The 13,983-nt window shown below is 43.4% G+C and overlaps 1 protein-coding gene across 6 annotated transcripts in view; it reads right to left on the bottom strand.

Moving 5' to 3' along the window:
• Positions 1–3,601, bottom strand: part of CHD9 (chromodomain helicase DNA binding protein 9) — an 85,260-nt gene extending 81,659 nt beyond the window's left edge. For 2 of the 6 annotated variants that reach the window (XM_083870517.1, XM_083870516.1), the window contains exon 1: positions 3,485–3,601. The gene's annotated coding sequence lies outside the window, so the exon portion shown is untranslated. Of the gene's footprint in view, positions 1–3,276; positions 3,296–3,484 lie in introns of those variants that run through there. The other 4 variants (XM_083870510.1, XM_083870512.1, XM_083870513.1 and 1 more) reach the window with 3 other exon arrangements.
• Between the last annotated feature and the right edge of the window lie 10,382 nt (positions 3,602–13,983).

Raw genomic sequence — 13,983 nt, 5'->3', positions numbered from 1 at the left:
TAGATAGGTCAGTGGAAGAATATAAAGTATTGACAAAATTAGGGTTAGGAGAGAATCTGGGTGTGATGGACTACTGGATAATTTATAAACACAAGTACCAAGCATTACTGAGAATTCAAGTCATATATGATGGTGGAAAGAAAGAGAATACTGCAATTCAGTGATGAATAGGATATACCATTTGTCTCCACCCTCAATTGCATGAAAATTATCAAAGAAATATGATGATGCAGGTATTTGGGCACTTCTTTCTACAAGACTCATACAGAAAAAGAAGAAATGCACTGCAAGGAATCTGAACCCATAAAATATGTAATAGTCCAGCTTACCTGTACTTTTGAAGTGTCTGAAGGATACATGTACCATAAATATAGGGAATACTTTTATTGTAAGATACATTTAAAAAAAACCCCTTAAAACTAACCCTATAAACGAAGTGAGAACAAATGTGCATCTACATACTTCACAGGTTTCAAAAAAAGGCAATTCTAAAGCAGCATGTCAATCTTTTGGGTTTAATCTGCCTGCATCATTAACTTATCTCACTCATAAAAGGAAACAAATCAAAATTGTCTGGTTTGGGGTCCTTATAGTCTCTCAGTAGTGGTTCATGTCATACATCTTTTAGATAACACCACCAGGAATACTTTTTAAAAACCACACTCTGCCTTCATCAGCATTTTTGGATAACTGAATTCTTGGACTAATCTTCAGGAGCATTTAGCACGAGCAGCTCATGTGAAATGAGAAGGGACTCCTCAAAATTCTGAAGAACTCTAAAACTTCAAATTCCACTCCTTTATACAGTAGAAATGATAGCCTTTCTCTGAGTGGCATGAATTAGTACAGCTTCACCATGAAAAGCAGCATGAAGTTGTATAAATAGAACAATTTGGTTAAATACAAATAAGCCAGTTAGGACAAAGTAAACCAGCACAGATGCACTGTAACTACACAGATGCCTACCCTTCTCATCTTATAAATTCAAAGTAAATTGATGCAGCTTACTAACAGGGAAAGAAAAAAAACTCCTTCACATTTACTTTAAGGTTTGAGTCCACAATGACCCTTAAGCACAGAGCTGTTGATACCTGAAGTTCACATCCTACCTTGCATCCCACCAACTTCTCCATGTGCCTGTGAGTTATGGGCAAAGGGCCTGGCACACTGATCCCTGAAGTGGTTAACATTCAAAAACATGCATATTAAATCTTGCTCTTTGGTTTACACAATCTGGGCATGGAAGTCCGTGGCACTTTGGAAACTTCATGGCAGATGCAGGAAGAATGGAAAAGTCATTATTAGTTACAGGTATAAGGTGTTGAGGCTGTGTAGAAACTAGAAAACCTAAAAGGCATTCATTCTTTAACAGGTCACAAACTCTAAGACAGGAATAATTATTGATTTTAAAATATTTACCTTGTGAAACTAACAAAAAAGTTCATCTGTGCAACAACAAATTAAAATTCAGAGACAGGATAAAAATGCAGATTTTGCTCAAAAATTACTGAATATTAATGTTCTGTTTTGAATTATAAACATGTGTGTAACTGCACACAAACAGTTACATGTAAAAAACAAGGTGAAATAATTATTTTTACCTCACACCTGCCAACTGGGAACTTGATGGTGTTGGATGATCCAGGTTTAAAAACAGTTGCAGTGAGCTCTCAGGAGTACCCTAGTTAGCTGAGAGAGGAGGGTTACTTTTTAAGGCTACTTCTTAAAGTCTCAAAAAATACACAACAGAACTAGAAACCCTGTCCTGCCCCACAAATTGTTACTTTGTCCCCCATGAGCAGGGATTGTAACACTGAAGGGTTTAGCTCTCTTCTACATAATGGAGAGAGATCGAGCTGTGTTTTCTCACACTGATGAAGTTAAATGGCTTTCATGAACTGAACGAAGTTCCCAGATACTAAAGATTCAAGGCACTTATGATACATCAGTGAGGAGAGCAAACCATTTCTTACAGACTGAAAGTGTGTGCATCAACCTTGTTGTCAAAGCTATGCAGCCAAAAAGAGAGAATTCAGAATCCTTTCCACCTGGCTTTTATCCCTGTTCACAAAAATTTGTGTGTAAAGAAGGAATGAAGAGGTTTTAACCTTCCAGCCTGTTAAGCCTCAGTGGGAAATGTGATAATTTCTCCACTTCACTAGAATAAAGATGCATGCCACTTATCCACCCAGTGCCATCTACCAACAGTACTGAGCTGGCCTGGAAATCCTCTCCTTGTCATCCCCGGAGGAGGTCAGCTTGCAGTCCCTGCCTGTAAAACGCCTGTCTGTAAATTCTAACCCTGCACTTTGACAGCCAAATCCCCTTTTAAGTCTCCACCCATGCAGTGGAAAGCTGTGGCCATGCACCATCAGCTCTCCTCAGCCCAGAAATCTTGCAGCCCAGAAGGACAGCAGACTGCATGCCCATCTCCATCTCTGCCAGACACACCTCACCCGGTGTCAACCCTGCCCTGTCACCTTCCCTTCCCCTGCTCCCACGGATCCTGCTGTGGTCAGTCCAAGCCAGTGGGCGGTCAGACTCAGCTCCTCTTTTTCGTACTTCACTTGCCCTGGGAAATTATTTTAATTCCTCCCTCCACCCACCTCTATTATCTTGTGCGGTGAGAAGCCAGGTCTGCCATGCCCACTGTTCTGCCTGGGAGGCTCTGCATCCCTTCCCTGCCTCAACGACAGAAGGTGGCCGGGGACATCCTTGCCTTCCCTGCCTTCCTCCACCCAACCCTTTTCTCCCACCGCCACCTCCTCGATGGGGGAAAGGGACATGCAGCCTTTTCCTCCGACTTCCCTAAGGAGACCAGCCCTCTTCCCTTCGCCCTGCCATCTTCTTACCTGTAGGAGGGCAGGACGTTCAGGCTCTCCCCCACGCCGGGAAGGCCCAATTCCTCCCCTCAAACTTCGCCCCCACCCCCGGGCAGCCCTGGGCGGCGCGGCGGGGCCGGGACCGCATCCCCGGGTGCCCCCGCCGCCTCCATCCTGCCCGCTCCACCCGCGCCGCCCCCGGGAACAGCCTCGCCTCGCCGCCGCCCCCCTTCCTCCTCCCACCTCCGCCGGCGAGGTGCGAGGGGCCGGCGCGGAGCCCCGCGGTGTCGGCGAGGGGCGGAAGCGGGCGGGGGCGGCGGCGGGGAGAGCCCGGGTGCCGAGCAGGCCGCGCCGCGCCGAGCCGCCGGCAGCAGGGGCGGGCAGGGCCGGCGGGGCCGCCCGGTGTCTCCGGCACCTGGAGCGCGGCCTGCCCGTCCCCTCCGCACGTACTCACCGCCCGGTTCGCCATTACGGAGCCGCCGCCGCTGCCCGGCAGGAGGCGGCGATGCCCCACGCCTGTGACAGCTCCGCGCCGGGGCGGCCGCGGGCGCGGCGGCTTCCCCTCCCCCCCGCGGGGATTCCCTCCGTGTGTGTCCCCCCTCCCGCCCCTCCCGGGAGCCGGCGGGCGAGGGCGGCACTCACTCACTCTCTCACTCACTCACCGTGCGGTGTCGCAGGCCGGCGGGCGGGCGGTGCGGGCGGTGCTCGGCGCTGTCCCCGCGCCTCTCCCCGCTCCTCCCCGCGGGCGCTGCGCGGGAGGGGCCCCGCGCGGGGGGCGGGCGGGGGGGGCAAGTTTCACTCGCTCCGCGCCGCGACCCCGGCGGCCCCAGAGAACCCGCGGGCACGGGCGGGGGGGCGCATTTGCATATTTGTCACCCCCGCGCTGATTGGCCGCCCGCGCGGGGGCCGCCGCCGCGCGCTGACACGGCGGCTCGGCTGGGCTCGGGAGGGAGGGAGGGAGGGAGCGGCGTGAGGGGAGGAAGAGGCGGGCGGAGCGGGGACGGGCCGCGGGAAGGGGCGTGCGCGGGGCGGGGACGCGCGGGGGGCGGAGAGGGGACCCGGGAGCGTGCGAATTTCCTTCCCGAGACACCTTCTCGCCCTCCCGCCGCAGCCCCCGCGGGAGGAGCGGCCCCGGCGGGGCGGGGGAGGGCGGCGCGGAGGCGATGGAGCGGTGCGTGCGGCGGGCTGGGCGCATCCAATATGGCCCCTGCGCCGGGAGAAGCCAATCCCGGGCGCGGTTACTCCGGAGGCTCCGGCGGAGGCCGGGCCGGGATGCGGGGCAGGCCCCGGGCGGCGGCGGGGGGCGGGGGAGCGGGGATTTTCCCTGGGAAAGGGAAACTTGGCGCTTCGGCGCCTTTTCGCCAGGCGCTCACGCAGCCGCCGTGGGCGCCCCGGCCGTGCCTCCCGAGGAGCGCGCCCGGCAGCGGGAATGCCGCCTTCGCTCTAGGAAACCGCGGGGGCGCGTTTGACACCGGCTCCTCGGCCAAGGCTCGGCCCTCCCTCCCTCCCTCTCCCCAGGCAGAACCCGTGGGCTGGCAGCTCGGTTCGTGTGACCCAGCCGTGGCATCGCCAGGTCTTCCATTGCAATCCAAGGGCTTGCAGGGCGAGCGAGGGGAATTCCCGCCTGTTAAAGGCAGAGGTGGATGCCAGGCAGGACGAGTGTAGCCTCAGGTGCGCTGTGTCAAGCCACTCTGGAATACATTTCTTGAACATGCTGACAGGGCACGTGCATTCCAGCAAAGTTAACTGTAAGCCTTCTCTTTTACGTATTTTTTTTTCAAGCATATTAAGATGAAGTGCGTTAAACCCCAAGTATTAATTTCAAGATCAAAATTTAGAAGTAACCATTGCCAAAGACACTTCAGTATTATCTGAAATAACTTCTTTTTTGAAGCGTCAAGCTACAAAGCTGTCACAGGACTCGTTTCCCTGTAGCCGGACAGCAGAGCAAAAAGCTGGAGGAGGGAGATTCTAGCACGGCTGAAATGAGAAACCTTGCTGGGTCTTGCCTACAGCTTTATCTACTGGGGCAAATAAGTAGTGGGTGAAAAAAAACAAAACAAAACAAAAACAAACAAACAAAAAAAGAACTGCTTTAGGTGAACAGTTACATATCTCTTGTGAGTTGACCGAATGACTAAATCAAGTTCCAGGAGTACAAGAAAATTCCCAGTCTGTTATCTACACTTTGATAATGTGTCTGTGAGGATTACAGGATTAGAGGCAATCAGAAATCTCACCCTGGCTTCCATTCCTTGCTAGCAGGAAACTAGGGATATGCTTCTGATTCTCTCCAACCTGTTGATTCTATGGTTAGGATATAATTTAAGGCAAATTTTGTTATTATATAAGTGTCAGATTTGTTGTGTACCGTATATGCTTAATTATATATTATAATTCATTAATTGATTTCAGAATTTCTAAATAGTTTCTTTACTGACATTCTGTAGGTACAAGCATAAGGTTGGTTCTTACTCAGCATTAGATTAGAAGACAAGCCTTTAAACAAGCTACTTAAATGCTTTAGCTTTACAGTACCTTTATATTTTTCCGTATCTCTCAATTCCTTCATCACAAAAACTTCAGTCTTCCTCTCAGACTGTTCAGAAGACTACTGTTAATATCCATGCTAAACTTTCTGTATTTACTCTCTTCTTTTAGCCAGCCCTATAGATTTTTTTTCTTTCTGATTTCCCTTTTTCTCATTGAGAAAATATTTTAAAAAATAAATGTAGCTTTTTTTTTTTTTTTTTAATCCTAATGGCTTCTAAATCAAAACCTTTATGATATCTCTGCTCCACTACCCCCCATAAAGAAATAAACAAGTACTTCAATGGAAAAAAAGTTGGCCTTCACCCTTTTATTAGAATTAGCCAGCCAGTACTTCCTTAATAAAACTATCAACAGCAGTGTAACACTGTGAAGTGCTCTCAGCTCTGGATAGTGTGAATGGCAGTGTCATACGCTGAGAGCACAAGCTTAGAATCATAAATCACATGAATGACCAAAAATAGGATCATGTGACTGGTTATTCTGCTGCTCAAAAGGACATTGAAACTCATGAGCACTTCATGTTTGGATGAATCCTTTTAGAATTTAGAAAACAAATAGGTTACATAAAAATACAGAATTAAATGGTGGTTTTTGTTTTAGGCTTCATTTTCTTAAACGTGTCAGTGTCTCATCAGTTTTGGAGATGTCTTTTACACCGTGTTAATTTTTATTTCCATCAAAACTTCTGAGATTTTACATCACCACCCTGAAATCCAACTGTTGTTTCAAGCAATCATAATTTTAGCAGGTTTTATACATTTTATGGTATCTTTGTTTTCTCAGCAGCACTACTTCACAAGGTAATTATATTGTCTTGATCATAGTGTATTGGTCACTCATTCAAAATGCTGCAGCTGGTAAGAGCAAAAGAATACTTTGTCCCTCCACTCTTTTGTTCTTATTTTAATAAATGCATTTCTTCAGATGTCTCATATACCACAGATTTAGAACACAAGCATTTTTTTAATGTTCTTGGTTCCCACAGAACTATAGTGATTTATTCTGCCTTAGGATTTATCATGTGTGTGTCTTATAATCCAAGGATACTCATCCTCTACCCTTCTGTAATTGTGGAATAAAATTTTGCAAGAAAAGCTCTAACAGACGAAATCAGTTGCTGTGCTTTCCTGTGCTTTGGTTATCCATGGAAGTTCTGCAGAGGTATTGAGGTCAGGGCTCAAAGGACCCATTGGATCATTTAGGTAGGAAATGACCTCTAAGACCATTGAGTCCAACCATTCCCCAGCACTGCCAAGCCCAGCACCAGCCCATGTTCCTCAATGTCACGTCTACAAGCCTTAAATCTCCCCAGGGATGGTGACTCTGCCACTTCCCTGGCAGCCTGTTCCAATGCTTTACAACACTCTCAGTTAACAAACCTTTCCTGATCTCCCATCTAAACCTTCTCTGGCGCCACTTGAGGCCATTTCCTCTTGTCTTGTCACTTGTTTCTGAGGAGAAGAGACCTTCCACCTGACTACAGCCTTCAGGTAGCTGGAGAGAGCAATCAAGTTCTCATTCAGCTGTGCTGCTGAGATTCTGCTGTTGCCACAGTGACTGCTTTGATCCTTCTCAGCAGCCACCCCGTGTGACTTGGGAAAGCAGAGAGCAGCTGAGTGCACAGATCGCTGTCTTTGCTGATGTGCTCTAAAAGCCTGGTCAGGATCTGAGGTGCAGGTGAAGACCTGCAGAGCAACACAAAACAAGCCTTGGCTGAGATGTTCAGCTGCTCAGTGCGTGCCTCTGCAACCTGCAGCATGAACAGGGAACACACTTTCTCCAGGTAGCTTCTGGAGCTGTTAACTCTTCAAGGTGTAGGGCTCTGCTCACATCATATTGCCTCTGAATATATTCAAATCACATGTTCCCATATGGTTCAAATTGGGGAGCTCTGCTCGTTTCGTTGTGCTGCCGGGTGGCAGTTTGTGAGTTTGTGTGAGCTGGAATGAGCACTGGAACTCCTGCAGGGAGCAGCTCTGCTGTGCACCTGCACATCTGAAACACTGCAGATGCAAAGGAAGTACCCGGAAGCAGATGGTTCCCCTTGTGTCCTAGCAGAGGCAGATGTAAACCAAGACAGTGTTATAAATCTTGTTAGATTAGGAAAAAAATTAATTCTTTGACAGTGCTCGAGAACAATTTTGTCCAAGGATATACAGATCAGAAAGAGAAGCTGGAATTCTGCATATGAATCATATTGTGATAAACAACTACAAATAAAGATCTGATGTCTAATTAAATGTGCAAACAGTCTGTTTTGTAAAATGGAAAGCAGCTAGTATGTTCTGCTTTTACTATGTCCTAAAAGTTTACCTGGCAGCTGGGTACTACTGATGTAGATTGAGTATACCTGCACCTGAGGCATCAAAGTGTTGGTTTCTGAAACTATTTTCATTGCTGTTTCCTCAAACACATCTGTGTCTGCTTACCACAGTGACAGCCACAAGTACACTGCTAATTGATGAAACCCTAATGATAGTACTGAAATCTGTCATGAAGTAGGAGGCATGAAAGGAGAACATTTGAAAACTGAGCTTACTGAAAAATTATTTTTCTACTGCATCATGTTTTTCATTAAGAAACTTATGAAGCATATTTCAGGGTAACTCCTGGCAGTGCCTAGTTTTAGGTTTTAGCAAAGGTTTACTGCATTGTCTTTAAAAAGATCAGAAGTTTGTATCTTGATAGGCTAAGGTCAGTTTGTGAATCTAGGTGCTAAGATTTGTGAGTTGGGGTTTAAAGTGTTGTCTGTAAAGATCACTTTCAAAGAAGAAGGGTCATGCAGGACCTCCTCTAGACTTGTGTTAGGAAGAAAATAACCATCTAAACCCAGCTGCAGGTTTTGATGACCAGGTGGAGTTCACGTCACCTTGTTCTCTCTAGTCTCCATAAGACAGCACTGAGGCCTCATTGCAGTATTCTGTAGAGTGGTTTTAGCAGAGAGGAGTTTTCAGGAGAGAAAGACATCAATTATAGCTGTAGAAATGTGGATTTTTTTGCTGTTTCAAATAAAGATACAGAACTTCTCTGCCTCCTTTGTGGACACTGGCTTTTCATAGCTTGATTTTCCATACAAAAATGGGCCTCTAGTTAAAGTTTGGTAAGGAGTGGAATTCTGAATACTGGATAGCACATCACTTCAGAATAATTAAAAAGAGGCTTAGAAACTCTTCAGGGAGTCTGAATGTACAAAACAGAAGTAAGAGTAAGTTATTAATTTGTTAGTTGCTTATTCTTGTACTGTAGTAGGGAGAGAATCCTCCCAAAAGATAAGCAACTTAGAATAATTGTAAAGCATAAACAATAGACATTGAGGGCTTGCCCACGTAGCTCTACTAAACTCTTTGAGGTTGTAGCTTGGGGACTGCTTTCAATCCACAGCTAGCTGTAAAACTAGGTAACACTGGGATCTCTTAAACTTGAGGGAAAACATCCCCTTGGTTATTAGAGTTCATTTAAGCACCTGTGAAAACTGAGCTGGAGATACTGTCTTACGTAAAGCGGGCATCCATCTGTCAGTTGTGAGCGGCATATGAAAGAAACCCCTAAAACGTTCCGGTTTAATTCAGCAGAGCTCTGCCGAGCAGTGCCGGTGAGTGCGCCCAACCCACTCGTTTCTCCGTGAGAAAGGTCCTGCTGCCCTCCTGTGGTCCTTCCCATTGATATGGGCTTGTTCTGAAGCTGCTGGAATATTAATTTTCTTTTAGAGCTGAATTTTTAGCTGTCTGTAAAGTGAAAGATGCCTTTTTTCTGTACGGAAGAGCTATTTACAGGATATGGAATGTTTTTCTGTGGTAAAAATTGCCTTTGTGGATGACAGAAGAGCAGTGGATGTCACTTATCTCAGCTTTTGTAAAGCTTTTCATCACATGTCCTGCAGTATTCATCTGTCCAAGTTAGGATTTCATGCTCTGAATGGGTGAGTAATCAGATGAATGTAAAACTGGATGAACAGGCATGGGAGAGTGTTTAATACTCTGTACAAAAGCTGGTAACAGGAAAAATACCCCAGGGATCCATACTGAGACTAGTTCTGGTTAACAGCTTTATTAGAGAGGTTTGCAGGTGACAAGAAAATGGGGTAGGGCCAGGTGACATGCTGGATGACAAAGCTGTCACTCAAATCTAGACAGGACTGGCAGGGACATGCTTTCCTGAAGCTTGTTTTCTAATATCTGAACACATTCTAGGAACCAGGTATCTCCTGTGCTGTCTTAAACAAATTGAGAAATTAATTTTTTAAATCTAAATGTAATATGTCAAGCCAACTAGTTGACTCTTTGATGAAAAATGTGGATTTTAATTTGTTGCTTTGCAAGATTTGTAATGAAACTATAAACTCATCATTTAGTTTCTTTTCAGTGTTGGCTTCAATAAGTAAACCTCAAATTTCCACTGAGGTAATAGCCAAGTAATCATGAAACTGAAAATGAGTTCATGAGTTCAATTCTTTATAATTCTCTACTGTTAACTGAGAATAAAACTCACCTGGTAAATTTGGAAAAAAGAATTTCTTTTTTGGTGCCAGTAATACCAATCATCTCTAAAGTGAACCTTCTTCCCTTTGCTTTCAACTGAATAAGTGAAAGGTTGTAGTTCAGCACTTGTGTAAAAGGAATTTAATACTGTGTGAACTTGCTCAGTACCATACAGCTTGTGCAGAAGGTTGTCTTGTGAGTTTCTGAGGTGTGATGGAGTAACTGCTAATGTTACTGAGTTCTGTAACTGGTGTAGCTGAGCACTTGATTACTACAGCACATGTATTTTAACTTGCATCATCTGCTCTAGACCAGGAATCTCGCTGTGCCTGCCATAGGGTTTGCAGTAGGATACTGATTGTAGGACTTCTAAACCAAAGAAGTTTTGTGTGTGTGTGCCCCAAAGTATCTTCTCCTGAGGGCTGATTCGAGGTGAACTCTGTGGGATTCAGCAGTCTTTTGGTTTAAAGTGCTTTGGGTATCCTGAATGCTGTAAGAGTCACACAAACAGGCTGTAGCTGCTCTGTCCATCTGCAGGACTGATGCAGTTCAAGAGGGAGTGAAGGCAGAACAGAGATGTGTCTGTCTGTCAGGAATTTTAGGAAGCCACAGGAGAGAGGTTTTGTTTTGTTGGTGTTTTGTGGTAATTTGGACCTCTCTGCCTAAATTCAGTTGAAATAATTTTTTGAATCTAGGCCTAAACAAATGAAGTTCCTTTGGACCTTGACTCTCCGGGCTGAAGTCAAATATTTAACATCTGCTCACAAGTGATTAGTTAATATGATAAGATGAACTTTTAAAGAGTTGCAAATGTTCTGACTTGCATTTCTTGTTCAGCTTCACTTCTGTATAAGTTCTTTACCAGTCACAAAATAGAAGAATATGGTGAAATTAAACTTTAAGGCCTTTATAATTGTCACCTGTGGAACGTCACTGAAGCAGTAATGTGCAGCCTAAGTGTGTATCTAGTATTTGTCTGCTCAATGATTGAGGGTTACTGCATACAGTAAACTACATCTGTGCAAAGGAAATTAGAAATTTGAGTCTTAGCACAACATTTCCTGGCAGTTAACACACCATCACTTTTTAGACAATTAATTCTAATATGATTCCTGGGCAACAGATTCAACTGTGTGGTACTGTTTCTGTGTCACTTGTTTAGTTTTGTGTTGCTGCTATAAACTTTAGTAATTTTTCAGATATTTGGAACTGATTTTATATTATGTAATGCTTTGGGATACTAAAATTTACCTTAGTATGAGACTTAACTGCTGACTTTTTGTGGACTCCTGTTATTCACGAAAACGAGATTTTAAATATTTGTTCTACATAACTAGGTATGCAACACTTAGGACTTTTATCACCATCTTCTAATGGTTCCCCACATATAGGAAATTAGGAATTATTCCTATATTCCTATTCCATATAGGAATTAGGATTGCATTTTGGCTATACTGGTTTTGGTTGTTTAGCTGCTTTATTGCTTTTGTTCTCCCTACTACTGACTATTTTTTTAAAAAAATTCCTCTAACAGTTACTTTTCCCTCCAGTCCTTGTCAGTTGAGTTATTTAATGACTAAATTGGAAGGCTACTTGAATTGTGTATGTGTGCACAGGGGTTTTGTATTGGTTGTTTTATTTATTTATTTTAATTTTTTTTCAGTAGCACTTAATATGAATGTGCCCCTTGATTATGGCTCTGAAGAAACTGGGGTTTTGACTTCTCCTATTTGGAAGTTAGGAATAAAGAAATGACCTAAATTCTACTGAACTTAATAAAAAGGACAATACTTGTCTTTAACTTTTTTTCTATGAGCCTCTTTATCAGTTTCAGAGCAGCCAGATGGAGGAGGTGTGTGTATATATATATATGAAGTGTATATATACAGGGCCACACCTTCAGAAGAGACTGTTAAATCTACTTCTGGAAAAATGAGATTTGACTGCTCACAAGAGGGCACTGCAGCTTTACTTTTGTGCATATTATTGTAAGCCATGAGGTCTAACAGCAGAAAAGCAAATAATATTGTCATTTTCCAGCGTAGTTTAAAAACAAAGCTCTTACCAGTATAGATTGCTAGTTTGGTGTTGGGGTTTTTTTAAGCAGAAATTAAGGTATTGGAAGTAATACAGAAAATAGAGTTGGGACCTTTGAATGAAATGCCCTTTTCTCAGCTTCAGGGTCAGAATATTGTAGCTGGTGACGACTGAGTGGGACAAGTAAGATAAAGAAAGCTGTGATCTCATTCAAAAAAAAAGGGAAGAGTATCTGACCATAATGAACTAATTTATTTACTTATCAAAGCCTTAAGTGTCATCAGACAGCTCAGTAGGCAAGTCATCATGAGGGGAGTGTTCACTTAGTAAAGATTAATTATAGCCTCCAGCATATCAAGTTTATTATGTCCAATAAGTATGTCAAACAGCTGGAGGAACATGTTTGTCTTTACACTTGATAGCATTCTCTTGCCTCAAGGTCTGACTCCTGAAAGAATAATTAGTTGATATGGGTGAATTGTTTCTAATTCTGCAAACTGTTTTTGGTGTATATTTATTTCTGTGCTTTGAGTAAAACAAAATTAAGTATTGGATTGGATGCCAAAGCTGTGAATACATAACTCTAATAATGCATGGACTGTAAAGCACAGGGGTTTGTTGTTGTTGTTTTAGGGCTTTTTTTGTATTGGTTACCTTTAATACACACATTTATTGTATTTAAGAATAATTGTTGAATAATTTTTGGTTTAGGATTTTTTATCTCAGAGAAAGTATGAATGACTGGCAACTCACAAATTGTTGGGCTTTTAGTGTCTACCTGCTGAAAAAATTCTTGTAACAAGCTGGCTTTACAATTTTCCATAACAGCTTTTTCTTTCTCTTCTGAAATTACTTCTCATTAAATGGCATAGACACTCACCAACTCGGTTATGTAAAAGTGTGTGTCACTGAATAGACAAGGCAGGTTTGGAGCCACTTTGCCAGTAGCTGAAGGGTCCATGAAAAGCTATGGAAGAAAAACTGTCATTTATTATATGATTTTGAAAAGCATGTATACTACAGGATTATGAAGGGGTGCAGGGAGCTGATAAAAGCTATAGAAAACACCCAAATATACAATGAGAAAAAAAGATTTCTACAAGAAGTGAGTAAGAAATGATGTAAGGTGTTTCTGTAGAGTAAGGAAAGCTTCTGATAACAGAATGAATTTAGGAACTCAAGGACAGGATTTAACTAAAAAGCATTAAAATTGGTTTTTATACAATGCTCTGAAGGTGATATCAAAAAGGAAGGTAGTTTCTGTTTTAAACAATAAGACTTCAGATTGGTGAGAGGCACAATTTTGAATTTTGAGCAGATAGAGCTATTGGGACAAACTTGCTATGGTACAGTTTTGAAACAGAAGGAGAGCAATAATTCTTAAGTAGGAATGTCTAGATAAATCAAGAGCAGATAATAATAATAATAGTGTTCCTAGTGTCTTCTTGTTAATGTTGTATGACTGCTGTCCATGGCAAATGAGTGTGGTTTACTGAATTTGATGTGATCCTATGTGAGAAGAAGTAAATCACTCCAGTGTATTGCAGTGACATTGCTGTGATCTATCTTAAAAGAACCAACCAGCCTGAATACCTTACTCCTTAACTTAGTCTGTGTGAAGAGCTGCCCAGGAATATGAGCTATGTGTGAAGAGCTGCAGTCATTTGTGTGAGGGCTAGTGTTAATTTCAGCTAAGGAGCCTAGTTTACAAACAGAGGCTTATGCTCTAGTTTTCCAAGTTCTGCTTCAGCAGCTTCTCCCATGATGCTAATACACCCCTCAGTAGTTTTGCCTTTTCAGTTTTCCCTTTCCAGTTGTTGATTCACCTCTATTTTGGGAGCATCTCCCCAGCTCTTGAAAATGATACAAAATGAATTGTCAAGTGCATTCTGCTTGGCTCAAAGAGCAAATAGGCGTGAACAGATTGTCTGCCAAAATCAGATTTCAGTGGTTTTTGGGACAAACATTTTGACTATGGTGGATTTTCTTAGTAAGTGTGGCACAATTTGTACAGTACTATCAGGCTACTCATATATTATATGGCTTGATCGGTCTGTAGTAACTGCTACTTAAACTGTAGCAGAAAAGATAAA

The sequence above is a fragment of the Zosterops lateralis genome (assembly GCF_965231275.1).
Source record: "Zosterops lateralis genome assembly, chromosome: 12".
Lineage (NCBI taxonomy): Eukaryota > Metazoa > Chordata > Aves > Passeriformes > Zosteropidae > Zosterops > Zosterops lateralis.
This window is presented reverse-complemented; position numbering and strand designations above follow the sequence as displayed.